The sequence below is a fragment of the Hyla sarda genome, chromosome 2 (assembly GCF_029499605.1).
Source record: "Hyla sarda isolate aHylSar1 chromosome 2, aHylSar1.hap1, whole genome shotgun sequence".
In the NCBI taxonomy this organism is placed as follows: domain Eukaryota; kingdom Metazoa; phylum Chordata; class Amphibia; order Anura; family Hylidae; genus Hyla; species Hyla sarda.
In genome coordinates, this window is record NC_079190.1 from 182,179,228 (window position 1) to 182,198,917 (window position 19,690).

The 19,690-nt window shown below is 45.7% G+C and overlaps 1 protein-coding gene and 1 long non-coding RNA gene across 3 annotated transcripts in view; one reads left to right on the plus strand and one right to left on the minus strand.

The window, feature by feature from the left end:
- LOC130355575 (uncharacterized) overlaps nt 1-7,845 on the minus strand; it is a 63,308-nt gene extending 55,463 nt beyond the window's left edge. Inside the window, exon 1 of the long non-coding RNA XR_008888586.1 lies at nt 7,759-7,845. This is a non-coding gene — a long non-coding RNA (uncharacterized LOC130355575). The remainder of the gene's footprint in view (nt 1-7,758) is intronic.
- The window catches only part of CYFIP1 (cytoplasmic FMR1 interacting protein 1), a 108,804-nt gene continuing 96,602 nt past the window's right edge, over nt 7,489-19,690 (plus strand). Inside the window, exon 1 of one of the 2 annotated variants that reach the window (XM_056555868.1) lies at nt 7,489-7,672. The gene's annotated coding sequence lies outside the window, so the exon portion shown is untranslated. The remainder of the gene's footprint in view (nt 7,673-19,690) is intronic. The other variant, XM_056555867.1, reaches the window with a different exon arrangement.

The window sequence follows — 19,690 nt, forward strand, 5'->3', positions numbered from 1 at the left end:
TTGATTTGTCTATAGAAGGTCTCACAGCTGACAATGCATATCAAAGCAAAAATTAAGCGATGAGGAGAAAGAACTGCCTGTAGAGCTTAGAGACAGGAATGGGGAGGCACAGATCTGTAGAAGGGTACAAAATAATTTCTGCTGTACTGAAGGTTCCCAATAGCTTATTGGCCTCCATAATTTTTAAATGGAGGAAGTTTGGAACAACCAGGACTCTTCCTAGAGGTACCCGCCCTACAAAACTGATAGGGGTGGGTGGGAGAAGGGCCTTGGCAAGAAAGGTGACCAAGAACCGAATGGTCACTCTAACTGATCTCCAAAATCCTGTGTGCAGATAGAAGAAATGTCCAGAAACATCACTACATCGCTCCACTAATCTGGGCTTTATGGTACAGTAGCCAGAAAGAAGCCTTTCCTCTGATAAAGACACATGAAAGTCAACTGAAGTTTGCAAAAAGCTAAGTATTTTCTGGTCTGATGAAACCAAAACTGAAACTGCTGTCCTCAATTTTAAGTGTCATGCCTGGAGGAAACAAGGCCGAATAACATCCCTACAGTGAAGCATGGTGGTGGCAACATCCTACTGTGTTTTTTTTGTTGCCGTTGTTGAGACAGGGAGACATGACCTCCGTTTTCCTTTCAACAAGACAATGAGCTTAAGCACACAGCCAAGACAACACAGGAGTAGCACAGGGACAACTCTGAACCCAATCAAACATCTCTAGAAAGATATGATTGTCTCTATCCAACAGAACTTGAGACGATCTGCAGAGAAGAATAGCAGAAAATCCCCAATACAGGTGTACATACCTTGTGGCATCATACCCAAGGAGACTGGACGCTGTAATCGCTGCTAAAGGTGCTTCAACTAAGTACTGTGTAAAGGGTCTGAATACTTATGTCAATGCAATATCTTAGTTATTTTCTTTTCAATAAATTGAATTTATATTTCAATATTCTAACATTCTATTTTCACTGTTTTATAATGGGGTGGTTCGGAGTGCAGAATGAAAACTTGTATTTTTTTAATTTTATTTCAGCACAAGGCAGCAACAAAACAAAACTTTCTGAATGCATGTATGTTCAGTTTCTGAAGTCAAGTTCTTGAAAGCTCTGTAGTAGAGCCCTGGCTGGGACTGTTTCATTTTTTTTTAATTTTTTGTTGTTGATCCTGCACCCGCAAAGTATGTGTTCTGCTCCTGCAACATGTGTGGCCAATGCCGCATGCTAACGTGTATCCAATCCTGCCTGCTCTCTCTAAAATGTTCCCCCAATTCCCCCACCCCCTGTACCATTTTAATTCCCATCACCCCCCCCCGTGCCATTTCAATTTCCCTCACCCCCTGTGCCATTTTAACACCCCCAACCCCCCCGTGCCATTTTAATTCCCATCACCCCCCCCCGTGCCATTTTAATTACCATCACCCCACCCCCCATGTGCCATTTAAATCCTGATCCCCTTGTGTGTCTTACCTCTGTCATGTGCCTTCCAGTGGGCTCTCCGCAGGCTCAGGTGCTGGGTCTCGGCAGCTCAAACCTCCTTTGCGCTGCACTGACAAGTGATGCCCCTGACATCACACCGTAAAGTGGGAGGACGTCGGACCCACCTTGACCCTGAGCCATGCGGGGGCCCAACAGAGGACACAGGACAGGTAAGAGCCTGACAGGTAATGGCAAGGGGATCACAGGGAGGTGGGAATTTAAATGTCAGTGCTGGCAGCAGTGGCGGCTCACTGGTTTAAAGTGGCTGTGGCCCGTGCTGCAGATCCTAAACATGCTGCTGGTGCCGCAACCACTTAAATCTAGTGGTGACACCAAATTGTCAGGCTGTCATAGAGGCTGGGTCTGAGGTGCAGGATTTGTGGGACACACAGGCATAGCATCTGACAGTGCGCATGTTTTTCATCCCATAGATAGCAATGTATTTTGATAAATATAGATAAAATTGTAGAGGCTCTTGTCAGACTAATCACCACAAAGACCTGAGACGCCCAACTGACACCTATACCCACGGTGTCCAGAAACTATAGAAATATATGGATTTGGGGCTCAAGGTCATTAATATTATATGTATTTCAATAAAATAATATTGGTATGTACCATACAAGTAAATAAGGGATACAGTATAAAATACATTGCTCAAAAAAATAACATTTAAACACAACAATGTAACTCCAAGTCAATCACACTTCTGTGAAATCACACTGTCCACTCAGGAAGCAACACTGATTGACAATCAATTTCACATGCTGTTGTGCAAATGGAACAGACAACAGGTGGAAATTATAGGCAATTAGCAAGACACCCACAATAAAGGAATGGTTCTGCAGGTGGTGACCACAGACCACTTCTCAGTCCCTATGCTTCCTGGCTGATGTTTTGGTCACTTTTGAATGCTGCCGGTGCTTTCACTTTAGTGGTAGCATGAGACTGAGTCTACAACCCACACAAGTGGCTCAGCTATGGCAGCTCATCCAGGATGGCACATCAATGCGAACTGTGGAAAGAAGGTTTGCTGTGTCTGTCAGCGTAGTGTCCAGAGCATGGAGGCACTACCAGGAGACAGGCCAATACATCTGGAGAAGTGGAGGAGGCCGTAGGAGGGAACAACCCAGCAGCAGGACCGCTACCTCTGCCTTTGTGCAAGGAGGAGCACTGCCAGAGCCCTGCAAAATGACCTCCAGCAGGCCACAAATGTGCATGTGTCCACTCAAACAGTCAGAAACAGACTCCATGAGGGTGGTATGAGGGCCAGACATCCACAGGTGGGAGTTGTGCTTACAGCCAAACACCGTGCAGGACGTTTGGCATTTGCCAGAGAATACCAAGATTGGCAAATTCGACACTGGCACCCTTTGCTCTTCACAGATGAAAGCAGATTCACACTTATCACATGCGACAGACGTGATAGAGTCTGGAGACTCCGTGGAGAACGTTCTGCTGCCTGCAACATCCTCCGGCATGACCGGTTTGGCAGTGGGTCAGTAATGGTGTGGGGTGGCATTTCTTTGGCACCCCTGGTGCGGTTGGCCCTGGGTTCCTCTTAAGGCTGGAATTCCACTGAGGATTTTCTAGCAAAAACGCCGTAAAAAAACAACCATTTCGCCACACTGCGTTTTTTCAGAAAAAAAAACGCTGCGTCCAGATGTTAGCTGCAAGTCAAGGACTGCAGTTGAGGACAGATCACAGTGGGTGTCACTCCTGACATCCAATGTGATCGTCTTATCTATTGCAGAGATTCGAAGCAGCTTTGTCCTGCGCTCCGCATCTCTGCACTATACTCCGGCCGGTGTGAGGTGGAAATTTGCACCCCGTACAGACTTACGTCCGCTCATTCCCTCAGCTCTCCGAAGATTTCCGAATCTAGAGCTGGAGGGAGGGCAGAGCAGGGGTAGAGAGGAGGTACATGCCCCCCTCATCCCCCTCTCCCTGCTCTGCCTTTGGAGGACACAGGTCTGCATGGGAGAAATAACACAGAGCAGGGGAGAGAGGATGTACACCTCCCCTGCTCTGACTGTGTTCGCTGAACAGAACGGGAGGATGACAAAGTGCACGGGCTGGGGATATATAGACTGCAGGGAATGGGGAATTAATCTCGGACTGTGGATGATTTCTATGTGTGAAGGGGGAGGGGGGGACTCCTGAATGACACATGCTGGGAGTTGTAGTCCCTGTTATGTGTGTGTATGCTAGTGTTTCCCAACCAGGACTGAGTTATATTAGTGTGTATAACACAGGTTTCCACCTCACACCAGCCAGTGATATTAATAGAACATCACTCATTCATATTTCCCGCTGAGAACGGTGATTGGCAGCAACCATCCGGCCAATCCCCACTCTGGGCGGAAAATATGAATGAGTGATGTTTTATTGACATCACTGGCCGGAGTACAGAGCAGAGATGTGAGTGATGTATAGAGCCGCTCCGCATCTCTGCTATATTATGAACAATCGCATCGGGTGTCAGGAGTAACAGTACAGTCTATTAGTACAGGTACTACTACTCCCATCATGGAACAGTCTGTTCCATGCTGGGAATGCTAGTACTACCTAAAAATTAAAAATAGAGAAAAAAAAAGTGAAACACACAGACACACACTTCATTAAAAATGTATTAAAATTTTGTTATAAAAAATAAAAATTTCACACAAAGGTAAAAACGCCAGACAAAACGCAGGCAAAAACAGTAGCAGTTTTTCTGGCATTTTTAGGGTGTGTACACATGCTGTTTGTTTTTGCGGGTTTTCCGCTCCGTATTTGAAAGGGTGCGGGCTCTTCTTGGCTATCTGCAGCAGATTTTCCATGGAGGAATTTACGCTGCAGAAAATCCGCCGCAAGCCCCAGTAGGGACTGCAGCGGATTTTCCGCAGCGTAAATTCTGCCGTGGAAAATCTGCTATGGACAGTCGAGAAGAGCCCGCACCCTTTCAAATAACGTGTGAACGCACCCTTAAGCCTTAAAAAACGCAGTGCAAAAACCTCAGTGGAATCCTAGCCTAATGCAAGACAATGCTAGACCTCATGTGGCTGGAGTGTGTCAGCAGTTCCTGCAAGAGGAATGCATTGATGCTATGGACTGGCCCGCCCATTCCCCAGACCTTAATCCGATTGAGCACATCTGGGACATCATGTCTCGCTCCATCCACCAATGCCACGTTGTACCACAGACTGTCCAGGAGTTGGCATATGCTTTAGTCCAGGTCTGGGAGGACATCCCTCAGGAGACCATCCACCACCTCATCAGCAGCATCCCCGGGCATTGTAGGGAAGTCATATGGGCACGTGGAGGCCACACACACACTACTAAGCCTCATTTTGACTTGTTTAAGGACATTACATAAAGTTGGATCAGCCTGTAGTGTGGTTTTCCACTTTGATTTTGAGTGTGACTCCATATCCAGACCTCCATGGGTTGATAAATTAGATTTCCATTGATAATTTTTGTGTGATTTTGTTGTCAGCACATTCAACTATGTAAACACGAAAGTATTTCATACGATTAGTTCATTCAGATCTAGAATGTGTTATCTTAGTGTTCACTTTATTTTTTTGAGCAGTGTACAATAGATTTGCTTCTCAAATTAAAGCCAGATATTTATTATAGTAAAAATATATAGTAAAATTCCCTTGTGACCACCCTCTGGCTACTTACAGTAAAATAATAAAAAGAATATAACAATACTGCTGCTAGTGATCAACAGTGCACAGTGATATTCACAGAAAATGAGAAAGGCATTATGTGCCTTGTAGTTAAAGTAGTAGTCCAGTGGTGACTCAGTGGTTTACAACTTATCCCCTATCTTAAGGATAGGGGATAAGTTGCAGATCGCGGGGGGTCCAACCCCTGGGGCCCCCGCGATCTCCTGTACGGAGCCCCGACAGCCCGCGGGAAGGGGGCGTGTCGACCTCCGCACGAAGCGGCGCCCGACACGCCCCCTCCATATAACTCTATGGCAGAGCCGAAGCGCTGCCTTCGGCAATCTCCGGCTCTGCCATTGAGATGTATTGAGGGGGCGTGTCGGCCGCCGCCTCGTGCGGGGGTCGACACCCGCTATCTCGGCATAGAGCCGGGGCCCCGTACAGAGAGATCGCAGGGGGCCCCAGCGGTCGGACCCCCCGCGATCTCAAACTTATCCCCTATCCTTAGGATAGGGGATAAATTTTTCACCACTGGACTACCCCTTTAAAGGACATCTATAGTGCAAAATAACTTATCCCCTATCCAAAGGATAGGGGATAAGTTATAGATCGCGGAGGGTCCGAGCGCTGGGTCCCCCCACAATCTTCGGTACGGGGCCACGGCAATATACAGGAAAGGGGGCGTTCCGTTCCCGCATGACGCGGCGGCCGACATGCCCCCTCCATGAATCCCATAGAGATACATGGAGGGGGCGTGTCTGCCGCGGCTTTCTGCTGGGGACGAAACTTCACTTCCGGCAGACTGCCACGGCCCCGTCCAGGAGATCCCAGGGGGCCCCAGTGCTCGGACCCTCCGCGATCTATAACTTATCCCCTATCCTTTGGATAGGGGATGTTATTTTGCGCTGGAGTACTCCTTTAATTGAAAGTAAATGTTTGTCTTTATAAGGCAATATAGGACTAGTGTTGCTCGCGAATATTCGCAATGCGAATTTTATTCGCGAATATAGCGCTATATATTCGTAATTACGAATATTCCGTTTTTTTTTTTGTTTTTTTACAGTACACATCACAGTGATCATCCCTCTCTGCTTCCAGCTTGTGTGGTGTAAAGAAGGCTCTAATACTACTGTGTGAGACTGGCGTGCGAATTTTCGCCTATGTTAATTTTTTATATGCAAATTTTTGCATATGTTAATTTTCGCATACACGTATTTTCGCATATGCGAAAATAAAACGAGAATATTACGAATATGCGAATATATGACGAATATTCGTCCATATATTCGCAAATATTCGCAAATTCGAATATGGCCTATGCCGCTCAACACTATATGGGACTTGTAGTCCCCTTAGTTGTTCATCATTCAAATGCATATTGTAATCCTATGGTAATGCAGATGCCGTTGTAGATACTGAAGTATTGCACATAGATCCTTAATAGAATGAAATAGCTACTGACTTCTCCAGTTTTAGGTCCGGTCAGAAAACCGTATACGGGGCAAAAATGAGACAAGCAGAGTCAGCGTTTGACTCCGGTCGGCTCATTGAAATGAATGGGGTTGGGGCCGGATCCGGCTGGGATATGGGAGCGGACGGTTTTTGCCCCTCCCAACCAGCACCCGTACACTACAAACGTAGTGTGAGCCCACCCTTACAGTGCCATTTTTGTTTTGATGTGACTTTTTGATCGATTTTTTTTAATTACATTCGGGAGTTGCAGTTAGTTGCTAACTACAACTCCCAGCATGCCCTGATGCAGCCTGTGGCTCAGCAGCTGCCCCAAACGAAAACTACAACTCCCAGCATGTTGGACTATATAGTAGTATATAGTATAGGGCAGCGTTTCCCAACCAAGGGGTTCCTCCAGCTGTTGCAAAACTACAACTCCCAGCATGTTGGACTATATAGTAGTATATAGTAAAGGGCAGCGTTTCCCAACCAAGGGGTTCCTCCAGCTGTTGCAAAACTACAACTCCTAGTATGCCCGGACAGCCAACGGCTGTCCGGGCATACTGGGAGTTGTAGCTTTGCAACAGCTGGAGGCGCTCTGGTTGGGATACACTGGTATAGAATATGGTGCAACATTCTGGGAGTAGGAGGATTGCTTGGATGAATACCGGCCATTGCAATTTTGATATAAAAATACTGTTAGGGTTGCCAAAATACCGGCTGTGCCATAAAATACTGGCCAGGTGACTGGCCTAGCTCTGTGGGGTGAAGTGAATGTGGCTTTAGGTTCGGCTCCCACAGTGTATGACCCAGTTCACATAGAGCTTGTATTGCGGTACCGTCAGTCAGGCAGACAGCACAGCTATGGAGGAGTGGTTTGGGATTTGGAGGAGGCGCCGTCCTGCCCACCGCTCGCCAGCCTGGGAGGAAGGGTGTTTCCTCTGTACCTCCAGGAAGTTTCGGCCTCGTAGTGGCTTCTTGTGGTAAAAGTGGAGTAAAGAGTTGTGGAGAGGCCGCAGCCGGGTCCTGAGCTCCCAGGAAGGCGGCGGGCAGTGGACCATCCGGAGAAGCAGCACATTCTGGTGAGCGGAACCATTGTCCCCGTCGCAGGACGGTATCGGTGTGTGGCCGGGTCACGGCTCCGAGGCTGCCAGGAGTAGTGACTTACCCAGGTGCTGCCCTTCCGCCCACCCCAGATGACTAGGAGGATGTGCATGGAATGTGCAGCTGCTGACATGACCAGACTGGGGGAGCGTGCAGTCACTTCTATAGGGGGCGCTGAGGTGAGGTGTGCCCAGGGCGAGGCGCAGTACTATGCCCAGACTGCTGAAGGGCACAGCTGGGCACATACATCAGTGTAACCAGTATACCAGGCATCACAGTGATGGAGTGCCCGCTGCCAGCCTCTGAAGGGTACATGGAACTAGAGCAGTGCAACAATGGATGACCTGAACCCCTTACAGTAGTGTTAGTGCTGCTTTAGAAGTATTGTGCCCATGCCAAACACTTGAGAACTGGCAGAACTGCATTAATCCCCCCCCCCCCCCCTCCAATGTGTCGACAATAGATCACTTCATATTATATTGGGATTTAGGAGAACTTTGTGCCCTTTTATTAGTGCTCAAGTCCTGCAGGAACGCACGGGAACTGAGTTCCTGCACTTTTTCCCAGCAGGAACACCATTCCCATTATCAGGAGTCCTGCAGGACCAGCCCTTGAGTGGGTGAGTTCCCACACTTTTTGTTCCCATGACTTGACCCCTGCTGTGAAGTCTTAGAGGGGTATATAGGGCAGTGTGCCAACACTTCTTTAGACATCTGGCACACTTACTTTAAAGGGTAGCTCCCACCATCCTCCCCCCCCCCCTCTCTCTGTCCCTGCCTATTTCCCATCTATCCCCCTGCCTTTAAAAAAATTTTTTTACTAAATAAAAAAAATGCTTTTTTGTCTGCCTGGTAGTGTGCTCACTACCAGGCAGACTTCCCCAGCAGGTGCAACGTCACTGATGCCTGCTGGGGTCGACACTTCCTCCCTTAGTTCTTCTACACAGGGTGCCTCCAGCTGTTTCACCACTACAACTCCCAGCTTGCCCTGACATCTATTGGCTGTCAGGGCATGCTGGGAGTTGTAGTGGGGAAAAACTGGAGGCACCTTGAGTTAAAAACAATACCTTTCCATGGGTGTGGCGCAACCCGAACCTCGCCGCTGCGGCTCAACGTGAAACCCACCCGGCATAGCCTTGAATGGTATGTCACCCTAGCCTGAGAAGGAAAGTCATGTGGTTGGTTGAACAGATCTGTATGTATATTCTCATCCATAGACAGCTTGTATACTGCAGGCTGGTACATGCCCAGTATGTGTAGCTGACAGGTTGCCTTTATTATGATCTGATACCATTGACGCTGCACATAGTAGTGTCACATCCCTGGTCACTTTAGGGCCGCTACAAACAATTTTTAAAATCAATTTTAGATGGCCGATTTATTTTTATGATTAATCAGACAGAAAAAAATGGGAATCAGGGCTGATGTTTAGCCTCACCCTGTTATTGCCTCTTATGAACTAACGTTTATAGCACATTTTAATATAGGGTGTTTTACGTTGTCTTGGGACAGTACTGTATGCACTGTACATTATAGGGTGTTTATATGTTGCTGTCTGGGTACAGTATATTATAGGGTGTTATACAGTTTATACCGGTTCATACCGAATACCGATATTTTTGTGCTGCACGATATGAATTTTTCCCATACTGCAATACCGGTTGGGCCCCTCCCCCTCGGGAATGAATGAATTATCAGCCCAGCGCTGTCCCCATGGGGGTAAATACTTATGTCACCTGCAAGCGCTGCCCTCCTCGTCCTGTTTGTTGCGGGCTGCCGGCGCTGACACTCTATACTGTATCCCTATGCCCGGGCTGCAAAAGGTAAACAAAATAAACTTTAACTCACCCCCCCGTTGGTCCAGTACTGGCCTCACCTGCTTCTTGGGGATGGGAACGTCGGAGAGCCGTCAGCCTATCACCGGCCGCAGCGATGTTCCGCCTCGGCCGGTGATAGGCTGAGCCCACTGTCATGTAAGAAGCCGGCTCGAGCTCCTTACATGGGCTCACCCTATCACCAGCTGAGGTGGAACATCGCTGCGGCCGGTGATAGGCTGACGGCTCTCCGACGTTCTCGTCCCCAGCGTGAGGCCGACGTAGGTGCGTTAGTTTATTTTGTTTACCTTTTGCAGCCCGGGCATAGGGATACCGCACAGTATAGAGTGTCAGCGCCGGCAGCCTGCAACAAACAGGACGAGGAGGGCAGCACTTGCGGGTGACATGTGAGTATTTACCCCAATGGGGGCAGCGCTGGGCTGATAATTTGGGGGGGGGGGGGGGAGGGGAGGAGGAGGAAATACCATTATATACCGTGGAATCGCCAAAAGTTACAAAAATACCGTGATACACACATTTGGTCATATCGCCATCCCTAGTTCTTACCATACCTCAGACTGCAAGATATATTTTAGGGAACTGGTCTCCAAACTGTGGAACTCCAGATGTTGCAAAACTAAAACTCTCGGCATGCCAGGACAGTTTTTTTTTTGTTCTTGTTGATACACAAGTTCTTGGTGAACAAATTCCTGAAGCAGTCTACTAGAAGGAGACCTACTGGCCTCAGACTGGTCTTCCCATAAAGCTCTAGGACAGTGGTCTCCAACCTGCGGACCTCCAGATGTTGCAAAACTACAACTCCCAGCATGCCCGGACAGCCGTTGGCTGTCCGGGCATGCTGGGAGTTGTAGTTTTGCAACATCTGGAGATCAGCAGGTTGGAGACAACTGCTCTATGAGATCTATGCTTATCTTCCTCTGAGCCTGTTGAGGAGGCCCTACATAACTACCTATACCTGAAGGTTACTTTGTTTCTGGCCGTTTTGTGTACCACAAGTATAAGAAAGCTCTAAACCTTGACTTCCCTGGATCTCTGCATTGTATTCCCCTCTGACTGTCTCGCTACTGACAACTGTTTATTTGGTAAACTCCAGTCGGGTCATCTACTTCCAATGTCCTCTCTTCTCATGAGTAACATAAGCTCTGTTTTCTAGATATGTCTTATGGTCCCGATCTGTATGAGTAAAGCCAAAAAGAAGTTTAACCCCTTAAAGGGGTACTCCGCCCCTGGCATCCAAAGAATAGGGGATGAGATGTTAGATCGCCGCGGTCCCGCTGCTGGGGACCCCGGGGATCACCACTGCGGCACCCCGCCATCATTACTGCACAGAGCGAGTTCGCTCTGTGCGTAATGAAGGGCGATACAGGGGCTGGAGCAGCGTGACGTCATGGCCCGTCCCCTTAATGCAAGTCTATGGCAGGGGGGCGTGACGACCGCCACGCTCCCTTTCCATAGACATGTATTGACGGGGTCGGGCCGTGACGTCACGAGGGGCGGAGCCATGACGTAACGATGCTCCGGCCCTTGTATCGCCCTTCATTACGTGCAGAGCGATCTCGCTCTGTGCAGTAATGATAGCGGGGTGCTGCAGCAGCGATCCCCGGGGTCCCCAGCAGCGGGACCCCGGCGATCTGACATCTTATCCTCTATCCTTTGGATAGGGGATAAGATGTCTAGGGGCGGAGTACCCCTTTAAGGACCAAGCGTTTTTCTGTTTTTGCACTTTTATTTTTTTCCTCCTTAACTTTTCAAAAATCCTAACCCTTTCAATTTTGCACCTAAAAATCCATATGATGGCTTATTTTTTGCGCCATCAATTCTACTTTGTAATGACATCAGTCATTTTACCCAAAAATCTACAGCGAAACAAAAACACAAAATCATTGTGGGACCAAATTGAAGAAAAAACACCTTTTTGTTAATTTTTTCCACGCCATAAATTTTTCGGTAAAAATTAAATTTTCCTTATTCTGTAGGTCCATACGATTAAAATGATACCCTACTTATATAGGTTTGATTTTGTCGGACTTCTGGAAAAAATCATAACTACATACACAAAAATTAATACATTTAAAATTGTCATCTTCTGACCCCTATCATTTTTTTATTTTTCCGCGTACAGGCCGGAATGAGGGCTAATTTTATGCGCCGTGATCTGAAGTTTTAAACGGTACCATTTTTCTTTTGATCAGACTTTTTGATCGCTTTTTATTCCTTTTTTTTATGGTATGAAAAGTGACCAAAAAAACACTATTTTGGACTTTTTTTTTGCGCGCACGCCATTGACCGTGCGGTTTAATTTACGATATATTTTTATAGTTCGGACTTTAACACACGTGGCGATACCATATATGTTTATTATGGTTATATATTTTTTATATGGAATTTGGGAAAAGGGGGGTGATTTAAACTTTTAATAAGGAAGGGGTTAATGTGTGTGTGTGTGTGTGTGTGTTTTTAAACTTTTTAAAACTTTTTTTTTTTTATACTTTTAGTCCCCTTGGGTGACTTTAAGGAGGAATCATTTGATTCCTCATACAGATCAATAGGGTCACATACAATCCCATTGATCTGTGTGCTCTGCGCTCGATTGATAAAGCTGGGTCCTGCCAGGCATTATCATTCTGAGCACCGGAGCTGCCTCAGCAGGAGAGGTAAGCCCTCAGGCTACCTCAGCAGTGGATCACATTAACCCCCCCCGCCGCGATCCACCACACTGGACCACCAGGGACGGGATACAGGCACCTTTAGACGCCGCTGTCAACTTTGACAGTGGCGATCTAAAGGGTTAATAGCCGGCCACAGCGATTGCCGCATGTCTGCTATTAACGCCGGCCTCCAGCTACAGGAATCAGCTGGGGGCCAGCCGTTATGACGCGGGCTCGAGTTGGGAGTTGGGAGCCAGCGTCATCACCCGTTAATGGCCATTGGATGAGCATAGACGTCCATGGTCGTTATTGGGTTAAGAATTAATCGATTATTTCTAAGACTGGCTCACATCAGCCAGAACTGTGATCGGCCTAATATTGTTAGATCCACTAGAGCAGTTTCCACCTCTTTGGCTGAATAAAGTCTGATCCTATTGGATCCTCTCAGAGGAGACGGCTCTCTGGTAATTTTGAGTTTCATCAGACAAGAGGGCACTCTCTATGTGGTTTCTACTTGCTAAATCCCCATTAGGGTAGAGTCACATGTAGCGCATCTGCAGCATATTTGACGCTGTGAATGCGCTACTGCCAGTCCATAGAGTGTGCTCCAGTGTACTCCAGATATTGCGTCCGCTCTCGGCCTAGCTCAGGGAGTGGGCACAATATCTGGAAAGCTGCGCATGCACGTGCGACTCGCAGCTCCCTCTGTTCTTGTAGCAGAGGATTGCTGCTTCGAGCAGGACACACTGGCCCAGCTGGAGGCACACTCTAGGGACAGGCAGTAGCGCATCCACAGCATCAAATACGCTGCGGATGCGGTACGTGTAACCTATCCTAATTGTTCTGTTGGTAGGACAAGTGAAGCGTTGACGTCTGTTTTCCCTTAGGTCTAACAGCAGCACAATACTCCCACCCCATTTAGGTTACTTCTTTATAATAATTACAGGATGGGATGGGCTTAACAACCTATTATAGTAAGTTTAGGGCTTATTTAGTGTTAGGTTCACTTCCATCTGTCCTACACCGTTATTGTGCTGCTGTTAGAACGTAAGGAAGAAGAGATTGTTAGAGATCAACACTTCCTAGTTTCTCAAAAACAATAAGATATTATCAGCTTGTAATGTGAGTAGGGGGTAATCCCATTGCATATCAATAGGCAAGTATATCATTTTAACACAAATGGGGCTCTGACTTATTTAACCCCCCCAGGATCCTGAGAAGGAAGGTGCAGCATTGTGGAAACAGCAGCACTCTCCTATTCAAAAGGATGGGGCTCTGCTGCTGCTGTTACCTGCACAGCTGAGTGGCCAGAGGTGCTGCTGTGTAGAGAAAATTGATCATGTCCTAACAATAAGATGGAAATATCTCATGAGGGTAGAAAATCTGCCCCAGTATTTTTTGCTCTGGCGAACTTGGACGTTTTACATAGCTGTCGTGTAATATTACACACCCCATGCACATCTATGTGACCTAGCAGTCTGCTGTGCTGTAGATCAAGAGGAACTGTGTGGTTCTCGCAGTGTAAAGTAATGTTTCCTCTTTGCTTTGTACAGTTTTTAGTGTTGCAGAATCAACAGGATTTTTGTAAAATGTACACTTTTCATTTCTCCTTTTAAAGTGCTACTGTCCAGTTAATGTCACACAGACATGTCATGTTTTGATTGGTCAAGATCTCTGTTCTTTTTAGATATAGTTAGGAGAAGCACATAGCCAAGTGCTTCATTCCCCAGCCCAGGGCTCAATCTGTCTCATTGCAGGAATCTGGCTTTATAGACTCTTAAAGGGGTACTCCGGCGCTAAGACATCTTATCCCCTATCCAAAGGATAGGGGATAAGATGCCTGATCGCGGGGGTCCCGCCACTGGGGACCCCGTGATCTTGCACGCAGCACCCCGTTACAACAGGGCGGGGCCGTGATGTCACAATGCTCCAATCCCTGTGATCGCCAGTAATCAGACCCGGTGTGAACGTGCTCCGGGGACTGACTGTAACTGGGTGCTGCGTGCAAGATCATGGTGGTCCCCAGCGGCGGGACCCCTGCGATCAGGCTTCTTATCCCCTATCCTTTGGATAGGGGATAAGATGTCTTAGCGCCGGAGTACCCCTTTAATAGAGCCCATCTCCTCCAATGAGACGGGTTGGAATCTGAGCTGGGGAGTAAAGCGCACAGCTGCATGCTTCTTTAAACTATATCTAGCGATTGTTAGGAGCCTCAGCACTGACACCCCGACAGATAATAGCTTTTGACATATCTGACAGTTACTTTTTAATTAACCCCTTAAAGGGGTTCTCCGGTGCTTAGACATATTATCCCCTATCCAAAGGCTAGGGGATAAGATGCCTGATCGCGGGAGTCCCGCCGCTGGGGACCCCCGGGATCTTGCACGCGGCACCCCGTTTGTAATCAGTCCCCGGTGGCGTGTGACGCCACGCTCTGCCCCTCAATGCAAGCCTACGGGAGGGGGCGTGATAGCTGTCACGCCCCCTCCCGTGGGCTTGCGTTGAGGGGCGGAGCGTGACGTCACATGCCGCCGGCCTTGTGGTCGTCCGTAATCAGACTGATTACAAACTGGGTGCCGCGTGCAAGAATCCGGGGGCGGCATCTTATTTCCTATCCTTGGATAGGGGATAATATGTCTAAGCACCAGAGTACCCCTTTAAGAACCAGGCCCATTTTAACCTTAAGGACCAGGCCAATTTTATTTTTGCTTTTCCCTCCTTTCCCCTCCTTTTTACCAAAAAATGTACAGCGAACCCAAAATTTTTTTTTAGGGAGGAAATTTAAATAAAAACCACAATTTTGCACATTTTGGAGGGTTTCGTTTACACACTGTACACTTTACGGTAAAAATGATGTGTGTTCTTTATTCTGTGGGTCAATACGATTAAAATGATACCCATGGCTAGATACTTTTATATTTTTGTACTGCTTAAAAAAAAAATCTAAAACTTTTTGTACAATATCAGTAATCTAAAATCTCCCTATTTTGACCACCTATAACTTTTTCATTTTTCCGTATATAGGGCGGTATGATGGCTCATATTTTGCGCTGTTATCTGTACTTTGTATCGATACCACATTTTCATATATAAAACTTTTAGATAATTTTTTATAAAAAAAAATTTGGACCAAAATGTGACTATAAAGCAGCATTTTTGGACTTTTTAAATTTTTTTACGTTTGCGCCTTCACCGTACAAGATCATTAACATTATATTTTGAAAGGTTGGACATTTACGCACGCGGCGATACCAAATATGTCTATAAAAAAAATGTTTATGCTTTTTGGGGGTAAAATGGGAAAAATTAACAATTTTTATTGGGGGAGGGGATTTTTCACTTTATTTTTTTATTTTTTACTTTGATTGCTAATACTGTTCAGTGCTATACATAGGACATAGCACTGATCAGTATTATCAGTCATCTTCTTCTCTGGTCTGCTCAATCTCAGACCAGAGCAGGAGACGCCGGGAGATGGACGGAGGCAGGTTAGGAGACCTCCGTCCGCCATTACAGGGGACGGGTGTGACATCACACGGGGGTGGAGTCCTGACGTCACGGACTTCTGTTCCCGTAGTCGTGACTCAGACCCTCCAGCGGTTCTGGTGAAAAAAACGGTGGGTGCCGCATGCAATAATGCGTGGGACCCCCGCGATCAGACATCTTATCCCCTATCCTTTGGATAGGGGATAAGATGTCTATGGTGCGAGTACCCCTTTAAAGGGGTACTCCAGATAACAAAAGTTTTTCATATTTTGTCCCCCTCATGGCTGGACCAACTGTATTTTAAAATACAATTACCTGTACTGGGCCATTTTCACTGTTGGAATATGATGTGACAGGCAGAAAGTGAAGAAAAAACACCCCATCGGAGTCTTGCAAGCCACGCCCCTTTCTTTCATCATATCGAAAAGCAACACCCTCTCTTTTAATATCTTCCAACCGAGTCACCCCTCCCTATCATAGTTTGTCAAGCCATGCCCCCTTCTGACATCATTACAACAATCTAGGACAACCCCTTTAAGTACCTATGAGGAACTGTTTGCTGGTACTCTACTGCTGCTTTATTTATGGCATGAACATCCACTGTAGTGCTGGGCACAGAGGGGCAGCCAATGTATTGTAAAGAAATTCTTACACAAGTGTCCCATATTTATAATAGTAGAAACAGTAACTGCAAACGTTCAGCTCACCCCACGCACCAAAACCGAGGCACAGACCAGTGTGGACCACACTCAGGTAGTATGAAAAAAATGACGTTGTCCAGCCCAGATGCTCTTTAAAATAGCAAGCTTCTTTATTCAGAACAATTTGCAAAGTGACACGTTTCGGCTAACTCATATAGCCGTAGTCATGACGACGAAACGCGTCACTTTTTCAACATGCAGTTCCTGTATGTCTATCTTCATATTATCATTTATTTTAGTTGCACTTTCCCTCTTTTTTTTACCGGAACAAGTAAATTTCTACGTCAGACCTAGCATAAATTCTAGGATAGGTATTACATGTGGTAGGTTTTGCTCTGATAGCTATGTGTGAAGTTTAGCCACACCTGGCATAATTGCTGGGGCATTTGTCTAATACGGTAGCTTTGTTTTTCAGCTGCCCTATTTTGTGTTATGCCCTGGTATGAACATACTACTGTGGACTGTCAGAGATGTGGAGGACTACAATGAAGTAGACTAGAAAGCAACCTGAGCTCTTTATAGTTAAAGGGGTACCCCCCCCCCCCCCCCCAAAAAAAAAAAATTGCAAAATTGCTTTTTTTCTTTTTTTCTCACTTTCACCACACAAATAATTATTTTTGGGCCTCACAGTAAAAATGCTATTACAAAATGTGTCTGTTCCTGCATATAAGAAGCCCTAATATGGGTCTGTAGGGGAAAATTTTAATGAGTTACGGATTTTAAAGGTCACTAGCGCTAAAACCTAGTCAATAAAGGGTTAATAACTTTTCAGCTGTGGCTCACAGTTATTAAAATATAAGGATCTTGATATCTTCTGCCACTGTCAGCCTTGTTTAGATAGTCTAAGGCTAAGTTCACACTTACAAAATATTTCTGTCTGGAGCTTTTGAAGGTGGCCAGTTCTGACTGAATCAGTTGGTCCTTGGACCTTGTAGATATTGTTGTTCCCATAGACGCCAATGTCTGTGGAGCGGATTCCGCCTGAAGAAGGAACAAGTTCATTCTTTTGACGGCAGAATTTCAGCAGCGGAATGTCCGCTTTTGAAATTCAATAGTGTGCACTGTGCAGTGGAATCCCATTGCCAGCAATGGGATTCTGGTGCAACAGAATTTCCACCAGAATTCCAATCGGAAATTTCGTAGTGTAAACATGGCCTAAGGCTGCGCAGGGACACGTCTTCAATGGATAATAGCCTTGCAAAAACAGACGGGTCAGAAGAAGACACAGATCCACTTCAAAGTAACACTTAAAGCGTAACTGACAGATCAATGGTTAAAGGGTTATTCCTGGAGGTTTTTATTTGACCGTGTTACATGGGCTGTAAAGCTAGTGTAGTAATAATGTCTGTACCTGTGTTTGATGGCTGGTCTCACAATTCTTATGTGATTTTTTTCCCCCGATGTTCATATTTAGCAGCATACAAAATCAGTGTAGTCTCAGCTTTTCTCAGGTGGCAGTGCAGCCCGAGACATTACATTTCTAGTCAGTTGTTGAAAGGGAGCTTGTCTGAGCTTCAATGGATGGAGCGACCACTGGGTGGAAAGGAGATCATTCGCCACAGGGCTGCAGAGAATTGTAATTTCCAGCACAGCATGCAAGGAACCTCAGGTGTGCTGCAATGGGTGGGGTAGCTGATTTGTGGGAGGGAGAAAAGTGACCTCACACTTACAAACAAGGGATCCTGAGACTTGTAGTTGGAGGGAGGGAACTCAAACAGGAAATAGCCATTTCACACAAAAAAAGCAGCCTTACAGTGGACTCTCAACGTAGCCATTTAGCCCCAAGGCAAGCGCAGATCCTTCCTAAGCATGTCCATTACTGTCTGGCAGGTAAGTACTAAAATCATCTTATGCTGGATAACCCCTTTAACCCCTTAAGGACCAATACAAATAAACCTGTACGCCCCTGAAAGACCAGGCCTGTTTTTTCAAATCGGGGATGTCTGTCTTTATTAGAGAATAACTCTGGTAACGTTTTGCCAATCATGATAATTCTGACATTGTTTTTTTGTCACAAGTTGTCCTTCATGTACATAGTAAAAGTAAGCCGATATCATTTGTAGTTTTTTTTTTTTTTACAATGTAAAAAATCATGAAATTTTTACCAAAAATTCAGATTTTTTGCTATTTTAATACTAATAGGTTGCATATATTTATACATACTGACCTAATAGTTTATGAAACTTATACTTTCAGATGTCTACTTTATTTTGAAGTCATTTTTTTGTTTTTCATTAACATTTTAAATTAGTTAGAAGCCTAACAATTTAACTTGAAATTTAGAAAATTTAGAAAATTTGAAAAGTACATCTTTTTTTGTGTGCTATGCAAGGTTTGCAGAAATTAAAAGGTAGTAGAACATAGGAACACCTCCACCAAATGACCCCATTTTAAAAACTAGACCCCTCAAGGTATTCGCTAGGGGGTACAGTGAGTATTTTAACACCATAGTTTTTTGGCAGGAATTATTACAATGTCAGTGTTAAAAATTCGAAATTTGCAATTTTTCACAAATGCATCATTTGGGGGGCATATTTTTTGTACATCACTTCTGATATTGAAAGAAATGCACCCTATATTATATATTTAGCTGCTTGTCCCATGTTCGGAAATACCCCCGCTTTGGCCATATATGGTTCCTTGGCCGCGTGGTAGGACTCAGAAGGAGAGGAGCGCCATTTGGCTTTCAGGGCAGAACAGTACCCCCCACCCCCACAAGTGACCCCATTTATATACCGCACCCCTACAAGTTATTGGCTGGACCAGGGACCTCTCTGATTGGTCCTTGGTCGGCTGGCAGAATAACGCGAATGTCAGTAACAGTTAAGGCTCCTGATGGATATATCCGCCATGTTGTGGGAATAAGCACCCGCTCATGGCGAATATATCCATCACTGCTGCGGCTGGGTAGCTCAGTGTGTCCGCTCATGACTGCTGGCTGGAAATCCGCCGCTATGAGTGGACACACAAAGCTACCCAGCCGCAGCAGGGATCTCATTACCGTGACTGCTGCATAATGTGTAGGATCACATGGTGGACATCCGCAGCATATTACATGCGATCCTACACATTATGCATTTTTTTTTATTAGATTCATTTAATAAATGTATTTTTAATATATATATATATATATATATATATATATATATATATATATATATATTTTTTTTTTTTTTTTTAACACTTTTATTTTATTTTATTTATTTTTACACTTTTTAATGCTTTGGAATACTTAGTATTCCAAAGCATTGCAGTTATATGCTGCCTGCCAGTTTTCACTAGCAGGCAGCATTTTAGGATGTGCCTCTGGCACGTCCTACAGGCAAT